The sequence below is a fragment of the Cornus florida genome, unplaced genomic scaffold (genome assembly GCF_030987335.1).
Source record: "Cornus florida cultivar Cherokee Brave unplaced genomic scaffold, ASM3098733v1 CherokeeBrave_3.0.0_Hap2_Chr07, whole genome shotgun sequence".
Lineage (NCBI taxonomy): Eukaryota > Viridiplantae > Streptophyta > Magnoliopsida > Cornales > Cornaceae > Cornus > Cornus florida.
This window is the reverse complement of record NW_026775577.1, coordinates 19,267,816-19,289,199: the sequence shown is the minus strand read 5'-3', so window position 1 is coordinate 19,289,199 and position 21,384 is coordinate 19,267,816. Positions and strand designations below refer to the sequence as shown.

The window sequence follows — 21,384 nt, the reverse complement described above, 5'->3', positions numbered from 1 at the left end:
TGGTTAACCCATTACTACTAACCATAACCATAAAATAAAAATAAAATAAAATAATAAAATAAAAGAAAACATTTAATACATAGACAAATACAAATTACACATAGACACATAATCAAATATTCAAATAACACTTAATTCAATTAAACTCATAAGCAATTAGTCAAATAATCAATTAAATAATTAAAAATACAATTAAAACAAATAAATAAATACCGAGACTATCCTTTTAAAATTAGGGGTATTACAATGCTCCCTCTGTAACTCCCAACTTGAGAACCACAACCACTTGTTCTTTGAATGTGACTTCACAAAACCGTTACGGACATTTATCTAATCAAAATGTGGATTCCACATCAAACCATCCTTATGGCCTAACCTTATCAACTGGGCATCACATCATTGGCGTCACAACACAGGATTCTACAACAGCTCAATCTCAAAACTTGCCCTGGCTGCTCTGGTCTAGAACATATGGGTGAAGCATAATAGAATGATCTTTCGGAGGAAGTTTCTATCTCAAAACACTCTGCTACATCAAACATTGGACACGATCAGGATGAAACTTTTAGCCTCAATAGTCTCGGACTCTCCATTTGCAAGGCGTATTATTGAGGAATGGGACCTTCCTTCTTCAGTTATTTGGCCGCCGGCCAAACCACCTGATAGAATTTGAAGGGGACTTGGGGGAATTCACAACTTCCATGTTCACTGCATGGTGATTCAACCTATATCAGTTTCTTGTTTGTATTGGGTTGTTTGGGCTTTTCTTGCTTGGTTAGCCTGGGCTAGCTTTCAATGTAAGCTTTCCTTTATCAATAAATTTATCTTTACCTTTCAAAAAAAAAAAAAAAAACTCCGAGAGTGTTACAGAAAGGATTGGCATGTCATCCAAGTTCATGAATAAAGTGAGGTAGAATTTCCACAAACAGCTGACAAGTACTTCCTCAGCTCTCCAGCTCTGCCTTCACCACAACCGGACAGGCATTGGTCATCTCCATACATATAAAAGACATATGAACCTAATGATACACTACAAATACAAGAAGTAGATCACACTTGCTACTCAAATTAGTTCTTATATAGTTCACCAAAGGATTATAAAACTGAAAAAAAATTTGAAGTTTCCCAACAAATTTAATGATAGCCAAAGAAATATAACAAATGGGGACATAACTGGAATGAATAAACAGAAAGAATTGGCAGGAATTAACAATTGTACCATGCTATTGTACTGGACACACCCAAAGTTTGAAGAATTTTACAGCTCCGAGAGAGTTGTTTGCATTGTTTCTGTTTTAAGTTGATGCATCCAGCCATCATATTAGCAAATGAATAGATTTACTCTTGTGAAGTAAAATTTGAGAGATACAGCCACCATACAAAATCATGCAGTCCATTTTTGTTGAGTGCCCATTCATTTTCATTTCTTTGGAGCTAATTCTATATTAGAATATATTTCGGACATGAAATTTACTATAATGGACTATTAACCATTTATATAAAATAACATATTTCAAATATTTTAAAATTGATCAAAAAATTGATACAGTTGAGGCCTATTGAAACCAAAAATATTTGATTTACCATCAACTAGTTCAAATAAAACTCCAACATAGTTCGAAATAATTTCATAATGGATGTAAGATGATTAACACACCATTGAATGTATATTAATAAAATTCTGCAATTTGAAGAACTAAGTTGTTTCATTGAATCTATTAATTACTGATAAATATTGAAAATTTAAATTTTTGGGAATAATTGATAACAATAGACTAATCTAAATGGTTTAGAAAAACTATAGAAAGCGTCCAATGATTCATAATTAATGAAAAATTAAAGCTTTTTTTTTTTTTTCCTTTCAGTAATCTGAATTAAAGCTTGTGTACCTGAAGATGTATCTTTGCTTTGATCATGATCCTTCCAATCGATGAAATTGTTGATATTGTTGCTCGTAATTGCTTTGCATGCGAGATTGAGAAACCAAGAGCCAAAAGGAAAGATGGAAAATCAACACAAAGACACACACAACAGTCAGTGGAGAAGACCTCGGGCAAAATCCCGGTGCGACCTCCCCCGGAAACCAAAAAATGAAAATTTTTATTAGGGTAAGGGTGACCTGCCATGCAAGCGCACTTGTCATGGCAAAGGTCGGTGGATCACACAACATCAATGAATCCTGGGCCATCTTTCCTGATGCTTTACATCTGTTGTGAGATTTATAAGTACTACTCGCAAGTGCACGAATCTTTGCAGATAAGGTTTACTTGTAAGGGTGTCGTGCCCAAGGAAGTTATGTAAAATAAGTTTGTCAACAGATTTCTTAAATTCTAAATTAATTTCAAAGTAGGATAATCGAATTGTGATGATTAATTCTAAATTAACTAAGTAGAAAAATAAAATAAACTAAAGAATAATGGTTAAATAGGATGTAAACAAAAAAAAAAAAAGGAAAAGGACAAAGGGTATGATTTCACCACTAATGTCGTACCACCAATCAATTTATTGGAGATATATCATATAACATGCACAGGGAATTAAGCATGGTTACAAGTACATATTAATTCAGCTAGAAAATAATATAATTTAAAGCTAAGCATGGACTATCTTCGATTAGCATAAACCATCTACCTAACTATTTTACTTTAGGGTGTAGCATGGTTTATCTTTTCTAGGCATAATCCATCAAATCTCTAACATTATATTCAGATAAATACCATTGTGTAATCATCTCATTCACAACTACAAGAAGTGAATGAGTTGTGTTCAATTACAAGATTAAAATATTTAAGACAAGATAGAAAAATATTTGTAATTGAATTAAAACTTTAAAACCGATTCTTATTGAAAATTCAATTAAAAACCCTATAGATTACACAATCATGCATGATAAAAATTGTTCTCCAATAATTAAATAAAATCAAACCAGTGTGCTAAGCTAGGGCTACATCACAACCCTAGCAAAGCGTTTAACCAAGCATGACTGGAGTAGAATTCTTCATAGTTGAGAAAGACATCTTCACTGCCATGGATTGATCTCTTCTTTCTTCTGAATGCTCCTCTCTGATCTCAGCCTCCATTTCCTCTGTATGATGCTTCAATGTTGTAGAGGACCCCCTTTAAATAATAAAAGATCAGCCCTAAAATTCCCTTTTTCATATAGGAGACATACATAGAAATTCTGTCAAATAAGGACTCCAAATTCGTACAGACTTCCAGGCTAATTTTGATAAGGTAAAAAGCTGTTTTAGGGAATTCTCGTGAAATACAAAATTGTAGCTCTTCGAATTTCCTTTCAACCCACATTAGAATTTAGCCTTTTTGAAGCTCGAAGAGAGAGATACGGCCAGATTACCAAAATGGGTTCAAGTTTCCAACTTCGGCGAAAGTTTCCTTTTTGGAGAAGGATTTTTCCTTTTCTTCTTTTTTCTAATCTCATCAACTCGTGGCTTCTTTTGGAATATTTTCTAAGCATAATTAGACTTGGATCTTCAACATTGCTTGGTCCCACGAAATGTCATCTTTTAAAGCTCAGAATCACTGGTCTTGACTGATTTTACAATTAAAGCCCTGAAATAAGAAAAAACAATAAAACAATGTAAAATCAAATATAAACTACTATTAAGATAATAAAACATGCAAGTAAAGGGGCTAAAATGTGTAACATTCAACGCCTAACAACATCATCCAAACACAAAACCAGCTATCCCACTCGATATGATTGCAAACAAACTCTTCAACTTACGCATCTATACGCCATAGCAATCTTTAATTCACCGGAATCCCAAGCCACTCTTCAATTATGTATAGGTCTTCTTGTGACACTCATCATGTGGTTTCTTGAGAATTCAGACAAACACATCAAAATCGCCATATCTATCCCTGTAAAAACCGAATAGAAATACCAAGAAAAATAACAAACACAAACTATAAAATTAAAATAGCAAGATCCGTCACAAATTGACAGAAACTCACCAAAAAAAAAAATTAAAAAATAAAAAATAAATAAAGAATTCTACCAGAAAAGAAGGATAAAAAAGGCATGACAATATATGATTACATATATATATCAGATCTACAGGAAAAAAATAAAAATCATATCATTTTTTTAGTAAATATATATATGATATTTTAAAGTATTAAGATCATATAGCAAAACTAACTAAAGATGTACATAAAATAGATCATAAGTTATGGATATTTTAAAATCATATCGCAAATTTAACAACAGATTTACCGGGGGAAAAAAAAAGTCAAAAATATATATAATCACATTTCTTTACAATGTAGCTTTTATATCTCATGCACTTTACTACTTACCTTAGGTACTGTTTTAGATTGTACCTTTAATGTAGTTTCAACCCCATCTTTTACAACTTGTTTTCAAGTGATATTGGTACAATTTTCAAGTATTTGTTTGAAGAACATTTATTAGTGAAAGGATGTGAATTATCTTTGTTTTAAATAATTTATCTCATTCATTATATGCTTTACTTGTGTAATCCTTTTTATTGAGGCGTCGAAACTTAAAAGATGTCATTTTTGTATTCTATGTGACAATTTTTGTGGGTAGGTGTGATGTGGGTGAGCACTGACAGGTTACAGGGTGTTACGATTCCACATCGTCTGAGAAATGTGAAATGTTATATGTAGGTACGTTCTACACCCTTCTATAACATAACGTGTTTTAAAATCGTGATGCGTGACACCACATCGTCTGAGAAATGTGAAGTGGTATATGTAGGTACGTTCTACACCCTTCTATGACATAACGTGTTTTAAAACCGTGATGGCAGTAAACTTACCAAATCTCCAGAGTTAAATGGGATGAATGACCCCCTGGAAAGTCTCTGGTTCGGGAGAGTCAAAGGTGAACAATATTGTATCTGGATTGTTACATTAATTCTAACAATCATCTCATAGAAAGAGGGTTATTACATTCTAACAGTCACCTTATCACCTCATTTATAAAAGATCGATTCTTTGATCGACTCACTTCAGAAATAGTTTGGCTATCCTGAATTTGAATCGAATCAAACCTTGGATTAAATATCCAAACATTTTTTTTTTTTTTTTGTTAAGAAACTAAGTATGAAATGTGAAAAATTGTGTGATTAGTTATAAATGGTTCATCATTCATAATATGGCGCATAAGAAAATCACCCACTCCCATCAAATTCTTTGAATTTAAACAAATAAACGATGCGTTGTGCATTCAAATAATTTGAAAGTGACTTTTCAGCAATTTATTTCATACTATACCTTTCAAAACTTCCCTCGCAATATATAGGAGGCAATCATCATTTATCATTTTATTAGTAAACAGTCCCAACAAATCAATTATGATACAAAACATTTGTACACAGCTCGTGGAAATTAAATACAATATCCAACCAAACAATAATGCATGTTAGACAAACCAAACATAGGACAATTGAATTATAACCTTACCTTATTTATATTCTATTACTTACTGTATAATTCATAATTCAGAACCCAATTTTTAAAGTTCCACTAGCCAATGTAGCCCTTAGGACACATTTCCTTGTTCATCACTATATATATATATATATATATATATATATTTATGTGTGTGTGTGTGCGCGCGTGCGCATCTATATACAAGATAGGAACATCCCTGATTAATTAAACAAGAAAAAATGGAAGTGGGCAAGCAACATAAGCATTTTGTGCTAACACATGGTGCATGCCATGGAGCTTAGGTATGGTACAAGGATAAACCGCAAATTGAGGCGGCCGGCCATCGGTTCACGACATTGAACCTTGTGGCTTCTGGCATCAATCCGAAGCAACTAGACGATATCCGGTCACTCCACAACTACACACTGTCGTTGTTGGAGGTACTGGAGGCGATTCCTCAAGGTGAAAAGGTGATACTAGTGGGACATAGTGGTGGTGGCATGAGTGCTGCTCTTGCTATGGAGAAGTACCTCTGTAGCAGTCTTCCTCAATGCGATCATGCCTGATAGCACAAACAGGCCATCCTATGTTCTCATATCATAATTGTACGTGTAATGATATATGGAAGGAAAAAAAAAAAAAGAAGATAAATCACATTATGCATCCATGTGAGGTCTACATGGCGTCTTATTAATTTGGGAAAATTACATATACATGGAGTCAAAGTTCCATATTTACTTAGAGACTGAGTCAAAGTTCCATATTTCTCTAAAATGGATTGCTGAGGTGGCACATGGTTTTTTACTGTTTAGAAAATTGTAATGCCTAAAATGCCCTTCCTTAACAAAAAAGTAGTACCTTCAGTACAAAAAAGTAGTACCTTTAGTTCAAAAAAGTAGTACCTTCGGAGAAAAAGTAGTACCTTCGCGGGTGTTTAAAAAACATGGTACCTGGACGCCAAAAAGTAGTACCTTCAGTTCAAAAAAGTAGTACCTTCGAAGAAAAAGTAGTACCTTCGTGGAAGGGTATTTTAGGCACCACAATTTCTAAACAGTAAAAAACCATGTGCCACCTCAGCAATCCATTTTAGAGAAATATGGAACTTTGACTCAGCCTCTAAGTAAATATGAAACTTTGACTCCATTTATATGTAATTTTCCCTATTAATTTCTTTTCTTGTCACTCACTTGGGTCGATTAACTCTTTCAACCTATTTAAGTACACAAAATATTAAGGTCCCACACAAAATATTAAGTACACACAATGATAAGTACCCGAATTGGCTTTTCAATGGAGAACGGAAGGGTTTCCAATGCACTTGATTGCTAATGTGGGGCTCATGTTAAGGTCCCACACAATCTATCAAGTAAATGCGAGTCGGTTATTCATTTGGCTGGTCTTTTCGTCAGTCTATCATTATTTTTATTACAAATGTGTGTTAGCACACATAAATATAAACAATATATGTGAAATTTGGAATAGATTATGATTTAATATTTTTCATTATTTGAACAAAATTAATCAAGGAACCATTGTTAAAAAGTATATCAACTTTATATCCTATACTTGGGAACTTTTGTCGTCAATTTTGCTTCCTAATTTTTTTTCTTTCTATTTTTGCTCTAAAAAGTATGCTAGACGGATGGAGGGACTCCACCCGAAGCCTGGATGGACACACAGTTTGCGGGTGAAAATCACCTCCAGTGTAATAGTGCAAACATTTGCTCCATTTTTGTGAATGAATAGTACTTACCATAGTGGGTAAAAAATTATATTTACTTTATACAGAATTTATATATATATATATGTATACACTGTTCAAATATACTCTTTTTTCCTCTCTTATTTGTTCTTCCCTCCCTCCTTCATCTCAGCAACCCATTTGAAATAAAATTGAAATCCCGCCACCTAGCCCTTCTTCTCTCCCCAAATATCAATCAACCCAGTTTAGAATTTGATTTCTTTTCAAATAGATTTTGATTGAAATCCCGCCACCCTTCTCTCCCAAAATATCAATCAACCCAGTTTAGAATTTGATTTCTTTCTAAATAGATTTTGATTTCTTTCCAAATAGAAGTAAGAAGCAGGCTTTATTTTGAAATAGAATAAGCAATTCTATTTCCAAATTGAAGGTCATATCAGACTTCTTCAAATCGAAGCAAGAGGTAGATTTCTTTGTTTCTGTCATTCTTATGGAAATAAGAGGATTTCCTTGAAAATAAAATCTAAAAATTATACATGTATCCCAAATTATCCTTATTTGCTACATCACAACAATTTCCCAACTGCATCACAACATTTTCGTAACATATATCCCAACGTATTTGTAAAGTGGTGCATCATAACATTTTCCTAAAGTACATCCCAACATTTTCGTACAAATATCCCAACTTATTTGTAAAGTGCATTGCAATATTTTCCTAAGGTGAATCCCAACATTTTCCTAAGGTGGTGTACCATTTAAAATGGTACTATTTCCTTATTCTTCATCGCCTCGCCGTTCTTCCTTTCTTCTTCATCTTCATTAATTCGAAATTCAAACCCTAACCCTCAGACCTTCTTTCTTCCCTCCTTCTTCTTCGCCCCAGACCTTCGATCTTCACTCCTTCTTCTTCGCCTCAAACCGCCGTTCTTCACTCCTTCTTCTTCGCCTTACCGTCGTTATTCACTTCTTCTTCTTCACCTCAGATCGCCATTGTACTATTTCCTTCTTCCCCTTTAGAGAGAGAAAGGAGGACAACCGTAGCTTTTAGAGGGAGTAAACGTATTTTAGAAATAATAGTTAAAGTTTATATATATATGAAATATAATATTTAAAGGGGTGGTAAAAAATTAGTTACCCAATTTTTTTAATTGATGTGGTACATTCGTAACCACTTATTTCAAATGGAGCAAATTGTTGCACTATGCAATTGGAGGTGATCTTGGTCCCACAGTTTGCAGCATTTGGTGACCTCAATGAACCTCTAATATCATTGGTTGTAAGCCCCAAGTTCATGAAATCCACCCTCTGTCATCTCTGCTCTATTGCCCCTCACCTTTCTCCCTCTCTCTCTCTCTCTCTCACACACACACACACACAAAGTAAACACAAGTACATGCTACAAGAAATTTGGTCTTTCGTACAAATCGGACCATTAGTCCAGATGTAAGTGTTTGAATCTTGCTAAGGGCAATGTTATAGTTATGTGCCTTTAAATTTTGGAAAAAATTTTGTTTTTGGAGGAAATGAAAAATGCTGCTAAATGTTTAAAAAAATTCCACCAAAGCCTATAGCGTCAGTTCTCAGAAAGCACCTAAAGCATGGTGACCCCACAATGCTGTCCTGAAGTGCATGAGTTGAACCATGTAGTCAGAATTAATACTAATACATCATTATTTCCTGTTCTATTTTTTTTTGGAATTTAAAACAATTGAATTAATTGATAAAAATTACAAAGGAGGGCCTTAGGCCAAACAACCCAAAAGGGGACACAATACAAGCCCATAGGCCGAAAGGGCTTAGCCCAATAAAAATATAGCAAGAACAGAACCAAAATTAACGAGTAAATTATTTCCTGTTCTATGCAATGAAGCTATAATTTATTTCCATTAAGAAAGTTATAGGGTAAAATGTCAATAAAACAATTAGTCCACCATAAGTGGAATTGCTAGGATGAGAAGATTATAAATAAACTTAATATTTGATTTTGGAAACTGAAATATAGATTTGATCTAGGCCACCACTTATTGGGTTTGGACCAACTCACAACTTTACAAGTGTTCGCCTAGTTCGATTGAGAATATTTGATATTAAAGACAGATATTCATACAGATTCGATTTAAGTCAACCAGTCATAGAGTTTGGACCAGCTGATCACAACTCTGCAAGTATCAACTAAGAAAAAATAAATTTAAACTGGTATAAAATCAAAAACAATTGAAAGCTTAATTTTTATTTTTTATCAATTATGTCATGCCCCCAAGTTGAGGTCAAGACTATTAATTTAGGCAACAAGTGTGTGACTTAACATCACAATTATCACAATAAAATTAACTCAACAATGACGAATAATAATAACTTGTTGTCACAATTTTTCCTGTATAACAGAAAATGATGACAACCATAATTCCATGTCCACGTAACATTATCCTACTCCAAATACTCCTCACTACATAAGGTCTCTTTAGATAAAAACAGAATTTGAGCGTTAATCAAATTTACTTGATCATAATAATATAGTCGGATTAAAATATTTTACTATGAGATAACCTTTGTAAACTACCGTAAATCAGTCATGTTCGAAATTATAATTCTCTCAAAGCATAAAAGATTTTACTATGAAACTTTCCCGATCAGCTGTACCATGAATTTACTCAAAGTACAACTCTAGTTATGACACAAATTAAGACACACAAGTCAGATTCTGTACACTTCGAATAAAACCTGAATAACTCATTCAATTTATGTGCAACCTAGACCCCTGATATATCAAATTAAAGCCAAGACAGATACCAAATTTCCAAACATACAAGTCTAAAAAAATTATTCAAAATGTTAAGGGAGCAATAAGCCTCAAAACTGGACTGTACTACAGGAGGTCTTTCTAAAGATGCTAAAAACAAGTTTAACATTTCAAGTGAGTACAAGTAATTAAGCTAACACCTGTTATAACCAAGGGTAATAAGTTCATACATGTACTACCAAAATACTTAACTTACACATATTTCAAATAAGTAATTCGTACAAAGACTCATAATCTTTCTCACATAAAAGGGTTACTGCAAGTATTAACTCCCAACAACTCCAAGTCCTTCCATGACTATACTTCCAGATTTTTATCCTCCCCAGCCTTGCCTGCGAACTTCAAACATATCAACCATCCGACCAACTGTCCCTCGCTCTCGGCCCCGACTTGTCAACACAGAAGGCTGTGCTTCCAACATAGCAGTTGTGTCACCAACTATCCGTGGCGGGATACCAAGTGCCCAAAGTAGGCATAGACACTAAGTTACTAACCTATAAAGGCACAAACCACATAATCATAACCTTATCAAAATGAAATTGACTCCAATACAAATTTATGCAGTCTCTCCCAAACAATTGAACAATATGCCGCATTAAAATCCTCTGTATTAGAATATTTTACCCGTGCGGCTTCGGCTCCGGCTCCGGCTCCGGCTCCGGCTCCGGCTTCGGCTTCGGCTTCTTTTACTTCGGATTCGGATTTGGATTTGGATTCCGCTTCCGCTTTGTATTCGGCATCGATCGGCTCTGGGACTGGGACACTGCAAGTGACAAAGTAAGTCTCCAACAAAGTAGATCTAGAGGAGAGGATAGGAGAGGAGAGTAGAGGATATTACCTTTCGGCCTCAAACATGGACGTCATTAGATCGAGATCCTTCAGTGAGAAAGTGTGTGAGATATGCATGATGAAAAAAAGAAGGAAATAGAAGTTTATAGAGAACGAGGTTTGGCAGGAAATAGCACAAACAATAGAAAATGTGAAATGGTACTTTACCAGTAAAAAGAAATATATATTTACAGAGATGAAATCCACACAAACACGCATTCACTATGCACAAACAATAGAAAATGACCATGTAACGACCCTAATTTGATACTTTTAAAAAAAAAAAATCGGCATGACCTTCCCTAAAAAGGGGCCTACCACAACCTGCTCAAATGAAGAAAAAAAAATGCAATGGCCTTTTAAGACCTATCCAACCTGTCCCAACACACAATACAAATAATATATTCCAGCATCTCATTCATCTGTTCATTATACCTCAACATGGTTTATCTCATGGTGGAACATATACATACCATTTAATCCAAATTATCATAATTACAGTCCCAAAATATATGGTTAAGATCTAAAGTACACGTCTTACAACGTTGAGACAACTTATACTAAAGTTACAGCCCATAATTATAATTACAATAACAAGTGTCCACAAACCTCCATACCGAATATAACAAACTAAGATTTTACAAAAAAAATATGGGACTTAATACAAAATAGCAAAAAAAGTCCTCTAATCCAAATTAGGCCTGTGGTGGAACATCATCCGCCACTTCTTTCCCGTTTCCTGAAAAAAAAATTATTAAAATAAAGGGGTGAGCATAAGCTCAGTAGGAAGTGCCAAAGGCACACCTCTTAAGACCTCGTGAATCCACACAATGAATAGGAATAAGGAAATTAGGATCATACCATACCGGGAGTAAAAATATAACTACAATACCACATCATTAATTCAATACAACAAATAAATATGTCATGCAATGATATGTCATGCCATGCAATGTCACTTCCCATTTTTCAAAACCATTTCCGTCAACATTTTCAAACCGTTAGTGAACCCGTCCCATGGCAACTCCATGGCGGCACGAGAGGAGGATTGGCCACTGTCCCTGACCCATGGCAATTCCATGGCGTCATTTGGGCCCAGGTAACTCAACCACACTAGGGCGATCTCCCTAGTCCCCTCTAGGCCTCACTAACACTGCGGTCCCTAGGCAACTCCTAGGCAGCCGGGTTTTTCACAAAATCCTTTTCAAAATTCTTTCTCAAAATCCATTTCATTTCTTTCAAATCATTTTTTTTTTCCCAATGAATACATATATATCTCATGCATTTCAATGCCATGCCAATAAAGAAATTTTTATTCCTTACAAGTCAAATATTCACAATTCACATGCCTCATAAGAATATTCTAGAAATTTATATCATACTTCAAAATTATAAAATTCAGCATTTTAAAGCACAATAGGCATGAAATTTAACATCACTTGAACCTAGTTCTTTATTACATAACCACTAACATATATATATATGCACATCTCATATACAACACATAACAAATATGAAAAATAACACAAATTAGAACACAAATTATGAAAAATAATTCACCAAAATCTAAGAGATTGTGGATTAAACACCCCTACCTCACTTAGATGCAAAACCCCCAATTTTGTGCCATAAATTTCGAAATCCAAGGATGCTCCAAAGTTGAAATTGCTTACATCTATGTGAAGATCTCACCATGCTCTTCGTTTTGCCGCAAACGGCACCCAAAAATTCTAAGAAATGAGGAATTAATCAAGCTTAAATTGAGAGGAAAAAAAAAGAAGCAGCAGGACAGAGAGAGACGTAACAGAGAGAAACAATTGAAAGGGTTCTGTAATGACCAACCCTTGGTCATTTGTGATGGCAAAAAGTGGTGGTGGGTCCCAGGCCAATAATATAACTTTTAACATTTATATATATATATATATATATATATATATTCATTAACATTACATTCTTCCCAACTTTAAAAGATTTCGTCCTCGAAATTAAGCCATATCTAGGGAAAAAACAACGTTGGATACTTGGAGCGAACCTCCTATTCGAGCTCCCTAGTAGCCTCTTTGACTCCGAGGTGTCTCCAAAGAACTTTCACCATTGGTATCGTCTTGTTCCTCAACACCTTCTGTTATGTGTCAAGGATTTGAACTGATCCTTCCTTATAGGAAACATCCTCATTAATGTCCACATCAACCCAACTCAAAATGTGAGATGGATCCGGCTCGTACTTCTGTAGCATCGATACATGAAAGACATTGTGGACTTTATCCATCTGTGGTGGCAAAGCAAGTCTGTAGGCAACCTCTCCTATACGGTCCAAAATCTCAAACGGTCCAATGAATCGTGGTGACAACTTGCCACTCTTTCCGAATCTCATCAACCCCTTCCGTGGAGAAACTCGTAGAAAAACATGGCCTCCCACCTTAAAAGATAGCGGTCGTCTCCGCCTATCCGCATAGCTCTTCTGTCAACTCTGAGCTGTGAGTAACCTCTGTCTGATCAATTTAATTTTCTCAATAGTCTCAAGTACAATGTTGGGTCCTAAAGCGGCTATCTCGCCCATCTCAATCCAATAAACAAGAGACCCACAGGGTCTACCACACAACGCCTCACAAAACAACGAGACTATGAACCCACCGACATTATTGTCTTTGATACCGGACGTCACCAAACAATCACACACCACTACCACTAAAACCCAATACGGGTACTCATCTCTCGCCTCATCATAACATAAAACCAACTAGGTTCTACGTCTGACTCAAAAAGAACATCAGTCCACTCTACACAGCCATCAAAGGCTCCAAAGCCTGAAAGGAAAACGGTTACAAGACCTCAGAACGTAACAACATCCAACCTCCACTCATCCTTCAAAGGACACACTAAACCCTAAACAAGAATTCCGTCCATCTCTCAATCAATCCCAACTCTAACTTACACGTCCCTAACAAACCAAACACTTACTATCTAGTTTGTAGCTACACCACCACATAACCGTACCAACAACTACTAATCACACCATATGGCAATCATTACACTCAGCAACTTCAAGATGATTAGACAATGAGTCTCCCAATGACTGGATAAACATTAATCACCAAATCAGTAAGCGTACTATCCTGTACCCAATACACAAATTCTCGAAACAAGATCTTTAATAATCAATTATCGTACCACAAACCCTTTATCGGACACTTGGTGCTACCTACCACACCTCATCACCCGAGATCAACCACCTGAATTCACACTATCACACTGACACAACGCCCAAAACGATACTCTCACTGTTCGTGACAATTTAAAGCAATTATTGACCTTTGACCGGACATCGTGCTAAAGAGGGATTGATTCAAGAGAAATGGTTGGCCAGGCCATTCTCATCATCGATCCAATCTTAACACAGACGTCATTCTTATCCTCAGGTCTAAACCTCAAACACGACCTTACACAATCCACAAAACAGCTACGAGATCCACTCTCTAATCAATCCATCACTTTACATAACCTCAACAACCATACAGTCACATAACAATATGCTAAAAGCAACACGACAATCATTCCTCGATCACACAATCATAACAAGCTAAAAGCAACACGACACCAAACGTCACAATCATCAATCAACACTAAAGATCCCTAATTTCCTCATAACATCCACACCAGGTAAACAACTCCATGACATCATTCAATTCAATTCTTACTTCTTCAAAACACATAATACGACTATCTCATACCTGAAACTTCAAAACCAAAGTTAATCATTCCTATTATTCCTCAAAGGAATCCCATAATCACGCTTTAGCTGCAAAACATTCAAACAATACCAACATTTGTTCTTAAGACACCGCTAGAATCAATCACCTCTAAAAACATCCAAATACATGAGTCACATCACCTAATTATCCTCAAGCTGCGATTCACGACACATTTCCTAGCCATCTCCACTAGTACTAAACATCGGAACCTCGCATACGCTACCCCGCAACACCCATGCTAACCAAAACCAATCAGATAAGAGCACCAACACTCACGTTACACAAACACAAGGAACAAAACTCGTGACGCCAGTCACATCAACCCACAACTCGTCAAAGGAAAAAGTGCCTATCTGGCAACACCGCTCTCACTAGCTCAAGAGGCCAAGCTATCCCCAATCACTTCAACTAGCACACAACCCCATCACCTATCTGACAATACATAATAAACAACTCACAATCCCTAATCCATCCTCGGATCATACCTGAAACCATCCTGCTCATCAGCACTAAACATCACACCATGTCATCATAACACCTCCACTGTCACTCATTCCAATAACCGTTCAAACCTATTATCCCATCAGATCTTCAAGTCATTACTAAAAGATTTTTTTTTTTTTTTCCCAAACATCTTTAAGATAATATTATCGTAAACAAAGAACAAGCATAACTCTCACTACTCCTCACAACAGCCACTATTTACCACTAGAAAAGAACGTCCACACGGCAATGCCATGCCAAACAAATCCTCAAACAAAAATGAGCATAAAAATCCAAAATGCTCAACACCCAACTATCTCCTTAAAACCATCAATAATGCGATCAATCACCACTGTCTTCCTGAATACTGGGATCACCCCTAAACTGACTTACTCTACAATACAGGAATCTCAAGTACTAATACCCCTATAATCATCCTTCCCAAAATAACTGCACAACTCCAATCCTTTGGAAACAACAAGCCTCCATTACCAACCGTTCTTTCAAAAGTAATGCTAACTCAACATGAAAACACACATCACTCATGATACCCGTCACTATAGTCAACAACCCGCTACAAGATAGGAATCCTACGCGACAACGCTACACGAACAATCCCTAAGAGGAACAACAAACACCACGCTAAATGGTCAACCACACAAACTATACTCTACGACAATTACTAAACAATGGTCTCTCATTGGTATCCAATTAGACACTCAAGTCATACCTACAACTGACCTATCCGACAAACAAAAGGGTATACAACTCTTACACCCCTAACAATATCATTTCCCAACCAATCGCTACAATTACCATCCAATACAATGGAATGTCCACATCGATTTCATCTGAGTTGTGTGCCCGCAGCTCGCCCAGTGTGGTAGCCTTCTAGTGCCACCTGCACATGCTCATGCACACCCGCCTACAGGGCCACAAAACAAAGAAATCAAATAGAACAGGCCATCAAGCCCAAGAGGTGTGATACCCCTCGGATCCGAGACACGGGTTGATCAGGCCCAGGCCCGAACCCGAGGGAAATATCAAACAACTAATATTTAAAACGAATACAGATTACAGAATGAAATAAGAAGAAATAAATAATAACGCTGAACGAATACTAAATAATAAAATCCTCAATCATTAATCATTAAAACCGAACTTTCCAAAACCTCCAATCCATACAACTCGGGAATCCATCCTGTGGACCCCTAATAAGATTCCAAACTAAAACTGAAACAATAGAAATGAGAACTAAAGCTAAACATAGAGAGTAGTCCTACGTAGTCGGAGGAATGAGTATCTGTATCTGCTCTGCACGTCCAAGCTCTAACCTTGGAACTGACGAACACCTGAAAAATAAAAGAGTGGGTCAGGCCTACATGCAAGTCCTATTCTACTACGATCCAAACAGTAATCCGATACGCAGATACATCCTAGATAGCTCAACAATATCTAGAGTAGTCCATATATGTATATATAGTACACACTATAGGACGCTCGCTAGTCCAATAGGTCTGTCTCAGCCTGAATAGAATGCAACATGCGAAAACGCACCCAAAGGTGGGCATGAGTACCTAAACCTACCAGGGAACATCACCTATGTCCAGTTATCCATCCTAGGCTATATAGGCACCCTAACCATGGTCCTAAGACTCAAGCTCATGCCATGGCACCATATAATAGATATATAAAATCCGTACTCCTAATATAAAATATCAACCATCCGTATTGTGCTCTGATATAAGTATAACAAATCCATCCTGAAACCAAGTTAGGTCATTCAATTTTCAATTGATATGACTCAAATATGAGATGTACTTAACCTTTATGGTTAGTCCATAACTCCATCTAATTTAGGTAGAACACAGTGTTTGAACTAGTCCATACCTAGTATGTCACCGTCCCATACCGATGCATACAATCCTCCAGATAACATAGTTAATAAAACGACACTATATGGATCCAACAACCATCCTTCATAACATGCATCAATATAAATTAACATATATCTATTAATATTAGGCAGTCATTTTAGAGCCTAAAAATCCAATTTCAATAATGTATACAACTAAAACAAGTATAAACATTCACATCCTCCAAAATATCCATAAACTGATGTAGTTGAATAGCAAAGTGAATATTAATTTGATCCAACACAAGTATGATTAAATTCAAGTAATCCATGTTATTTATAATTCTATCCAAATATGATTAATTAAAATTAAATCATATATAAACAATCCTCCAAGTTCCAAAATGTAAGCTGATTAACATTCAAAGTTCAACATGTAGGATCTTCCCCTAACTGTACACTGTCCCTACCTTAATCCATTTATGAATCATTGTTTACCTATATTCTTATAGGTCTAAAACAATAATATACATCATTTAAAACAATTTAAATGAAGTGTTAACACTCTGTGTAGTCCAAACAGTGCACAAAACCCAAACTGGGCGTTTAAAACCAAAAACCCCAACTGAGCAAGCTAAGTTACAACTGAGCAGGCTAAGTTAGAAACTTAGTCGGCTGAGTTGCTAACTTAGTCAGCTAAGTTGCTAACTTAGGCGACTCAGTTTCCAACTGAGTCGGCTAAGTTGGTGCTGAAGCCGTCTTCTTCGTCCGTTCAGCCTCTGTAAACCCTAAAACTCCATTGTTAAGGCCTCTAAGCTTCAACCTAAGCCCCATACGTCCATACTAAGTTATTTTAAGTGTTTTAGTAGGCAAAGATTCAAGTTATACCATAGTTCATGCATAAAGATCTAAAAATAAAGAAATCACGAATAAGTATATACAATCATGAAACTCTCTGTTTAAGTCCGATTAAACATGCATGATTATTTTGTTTTAGCATTAATTAAGCTCTTGGAGTCTAGCTAGGCATGCACAGAACACCGATTAAAGGGAAAGAGAAGAACAGAAACTTGCCTTTGAGACTTTAGATTAAAATCTCTAACTGTCATCTCTGAGTTTCCAACTTTGTTCCACGCCTCTGTTACTCTTGGCGAACTCAGAAGTAACCCCATTCCTTCCTCCTTGAACCTCTCTGTAAGCTCTCAAGTTTTCACTATCTGTTTTCTCAAAATCTCACAACTCTCTATATCTCTCTGTTACGTGAATAGGGTTTACAAAACCCTTGTCAAACGTATACTTATGTATTTATAGACTTTATTTGAAACCCTAAATTAAATCCTAAACCAACTTTAATACGAAACCAACCCTAAGTCCAACACCAAACAAATCCTAAGTCGGCTCCATTCCCAGACATGATTAATTAAAGCAAAACCCTAATGTAAACCAACACACGTACTTAACTCAGTCAATTTAGAATAAAATGAAATCTAAATAAATAAATAAAAACTAAAATAATTAATCAAATAACATAAAAACAAAACCAATTAATTAAATACACCATTAAATAAAATAATCCACAAACAATGCAAATAAATAAAGAAACCAAACAAACAGGCCAAATAAAACAATTAAATTAAAACAAATACACGAAAATAAATAAATTAAAATTCTAGGATTGTCCTTTTAAATTGGGGGTATTACAAGAGGTCACTCCTCATCCTGGCTCAACAAAATCTGTGACCAACACTCTATGGTCACCAAACAACACCACACTAAACTCTTGTCTTCCTCACTGGAAATCAAAACAAAAGGTGCAACCTACTCATCTCGTCGCCAACTCAAGGTCAACCTTAACTCAAACTCCCAAAACGACAATCTAAGAGACAAACTCTCAACCTTAAATATTAGTAAACTTCTAAATAAAAACTCAAATACAACCCATACTTAACCCGTACAACACTTGAACCTTACAAGTCACACACTACATGCCACCTCGCATTCTATGATATCTAATCAACTTTGCTTACATGAATGGATCCCATGACTCACACACCATACCCTACTAATCCTTCATCCCAAGAGTCCACTCACTACATAGAGGAAACACAACACAAACTCTCGCCCATGCAAGAAAATGAGGACTTCCGTCCTGGAAGACGCCTAAGATCAGACCCTTCCACCGTTACTAGTCTCTAGGGAAAAAACTCCTAATGAAACAACAAGTCCAGATCAAACCAGACTTAAAAAGTCGTGCTATTCACGTCACCCATGCTAACAACGCTGAGAGCTTTCCTAGTTGTAAGGGATAACTCGCAGAACTAATACAACATAAAAATGCGCCTGTTAAACAATTACATACTGAAAACATAACACCTACTCCTAAATCATTTAAATCAGTGCTACATACAGATAACATATAAACTTGTGATTTACGTAAGCAAATAAACAGGTAAGTAAGTAAACATGCTTCGCAAACGCTTAAACACTTTAACACGTAGTACATAATCATGCAATTCAACTTCCCCATGCAAACCTAAGTAGGCCTCTACCCGTCGTCCTAATGGTATTTGAACCATTGCTCTGATACCAAATTTGTAACGACCCTAATCTGATACTTTTTTTTAAAAAAAATTCGGCATAACCTCCCTTAAAAAGGGGCCTACCACAACCTGCTCAAATGAAAAAAAATGCAATGGCCTTTCAAGACCTATTCAACCTGTCCCAACACACAATACAAATAATATATTCCAGCATCCCATTCATCCGTTCATCATACCTCAACATGGTTCATCTCATGGTGGAACATATACATACCATTTAATCCAAATTATCATAATTACAGTCCCAAAATATATGGTTAAGATCTAAAGTACATGTCTTACAACGTTTAGACAACTTATACTAAAGTTACAGCCCATAATTATAATTACAATAACAAGAGTCCACAAACCTCCATACCGAATATAACAAACTAAGGTTTTACAAAAAAATATGGGACTTAATACAAAAATAGCAAAAAAAAGTCCTCTAATCCAAATTAGGCCTATGGTGGAACGTCATCCGCCACTTCTTTCCCATTTCTTGAAAAAATTTATTAGAATGAAGGGGTGAGCATAAGCTCAGTAGAAAGTGCCTAAGGCATACGTCTTGAGACCCTGTGAATCCACACAATGAATAGGAATAAGGAAATTAGGATCATACCATTCCAGGAGTAAAAATATAACTACAATACCACATCATTAATTCGATACAATAAATGAATATGTCATGCAATGCAATGTCACTCCCCATTTTTCAAAACCATTTTCGTCAACATTTTCAAACCGTTAGTGAACCCGTCCCATGGCAACTCCATGGTGGCACGAGAGGAGGATTGGCCCCTATCCCTGACCCATGGCAACTCCATGGCGTCATTTGGGGCCCAGGTAACTCAACCATAATAGGGCGATCTCCCTAATCCCCTCTAGGCCTCACTAACGCCGCGGTCCCTTGGCAACTCCTAGGCGGTCGGGTTTTTCACAAAATCCTTTTCAAAATTCTTTCTCAAAATCCATTTCATTTCTTTTAAATCATTTTTTTTTTTTTTTCCCCAATGAATACATATATATCTCATGCATTTCAATGCCATGCCAATAAAGAAATTTTTATTCCTTACAAGTCAAATATTCACAATTCACATGCCTCATAAGAATATTCTAGAAATTTATATCATACTTCAAAATTATAAAATTCAGCATTTTAAAGCACAATAGGCATGAAATTTAACATCACTTGAACCTAGTTCTTTATCACATAACCACTAACATATATATATATGCACATCTCATATACAACACATAACAAATATGAAAAATAAAACAAATTAGAACACAAATTATGAAAAATAATTCACCAAAATCTAAGAGATTGTGGATTAAACACCCCTACCTCACTTAGATGCAAAACCCCCAATTTTGTGCCATAAATTTCGAAATCCAAGGATGCTCCAAAGTTGAAATTGCTTACATCTATGTGAAGATCTCACCACGCTCTTCGTTTTGCCGCAAACGGCACCTAAAAATTCCAAGAAATGAGGAATTAATCAAGCTTAAATTGAGAGGAAAAAAAAAAAAAAAAGAAGCAGCAGGACAGAGAGAGACGTAACAGAGAGAAACAATTGAAAGGGTTCTGTAATGACCAACCCTTGGTCATTTGTGATGGCAAAAAGTGGTGGGGGGTCCCAGGCCAATAATATAACTTTTAACATATATATATATATATATATATGTATATATATATATATTCATTAACATTACAGACCATATTACGTAGAAGGAGAGGTGTAGTAGGAAGACATAGAAACAAGATATGCATTAATTTACAGAGAAGAAATCTAAACACACAGTCAATAGGCTTAATGAAGAATATATATATTTGTATGTATGTATGTATATATACCATCTGCTCTCCCTCCAATTCAACAATTTCTTTCTTCATCTATCAACATATATGATTTTAGTGATGATATGAACTAGCAGGTGGTCTCTTTTGCTGTTCAATG

General features: G+C 35.7%; 1 pseudogene; it reads left to right on the top strand.

Moving 5' to 3' along the window:
• Nucleotides 1–4,831: 4,831 nt before the first annotated feature.
• LOC132316357 (salicylic acid-binding protein 2-like) lies at nt 4,832–10,707 on the top strand (annotated as a pseudogene).
• Nucleotides 10,708–21,384: the final 10,677 nt, after the last annotated feature.